The following is a 970-nucleotide window of genomic DNA, read 5'->3' on the forward strand; positions in this document are numbered from 1 at the left end:
TGTATTTATTTATTGAATAACATTTATTTCTATCTGTAATTATTTCTGTATTTATTTCTACATTTATGTATTTCTTTTTACTTTTCTCATTTTTTATGTCTCTTTTGACCATTTCTTCCCATTTTTGGCCATTTTGCCACCTTTAACTTATGTTTCTTGCCACTTCAAGCCTTTTTTGCCACTTTTCATCACTTACACTGTGGCTATTGCAACCATATTTTTCAACAATTTGGCTCTTTGCTTGAGCAGGGAGAATCAGTGACATGAAATAGGATTGTTGAAATGCCTTTCATCTGTGGGCATTTTGGCTGTAACACATTGTGGGATTAGCTGTGTGTGACAGTGTAGCCTTGTTTGCTGAAAAGTGTGAAAGCTGCTAGTTTTCTGCATGCTGGAGTTAGCAGTGACTAGACACAGCTGAGTGTGGGTAGTGGAAGGAGTTGTGAGTTGAATCAAAGTTCTGGCTAGCTAGCTGAAGGCAGGCCAGTTGGTCAAAGTGTGTTCCTTGGTTAGGTTGTTTGATGGGATGGCTGCAGCTGGCTGTGTTTTTAATGAGATTGAGCCGCGGTTGTATGTAGTTGTGATTGTGTGTGTAAATGGTGAGTGTGCGATGCAAGGTATTTCCAAAAGGGAAAAATTCACTCGCATAGGCGCCCGGAGTACACCTGCTTTGCAGGCGCCACGCTGCTTCACCGGCCTGTCGGCCATTTGGTGGTCAAGCGGGCTCGAACCCGTGGCCATCGGGTCGAGAGGCGGGCGTCCTACGCGTGTGGCCACCGCGGAGGCGTTTGACAGAAGTAAAGGAATGCCTTTTATCTTTCAGATATGACTGCGTATTGTCATCGTTTACAACTTTTGGAAGACCCCAAAGCTCTTTTTCTTTCACTCGTTCATACTTCATGTTTGGCTGTAAACCTCTGTCATCACACACACTTTCACTTGCCCGCTCGCCACTTTTTCTTCTTTGTTT

Source organism: Cheilinus undulatus, linkage group 21, assembly GCF_018320785.1.
Source record: "Cheilinus undulatus linkage group 21, ASM1832078v1, whole genome shotgun sequence".
NCBI lineage: Eukaryota > Metazoa > Chordata > Actinopteri > Labriformes > Labridae > Cheilinus > Cheilinus undulatus.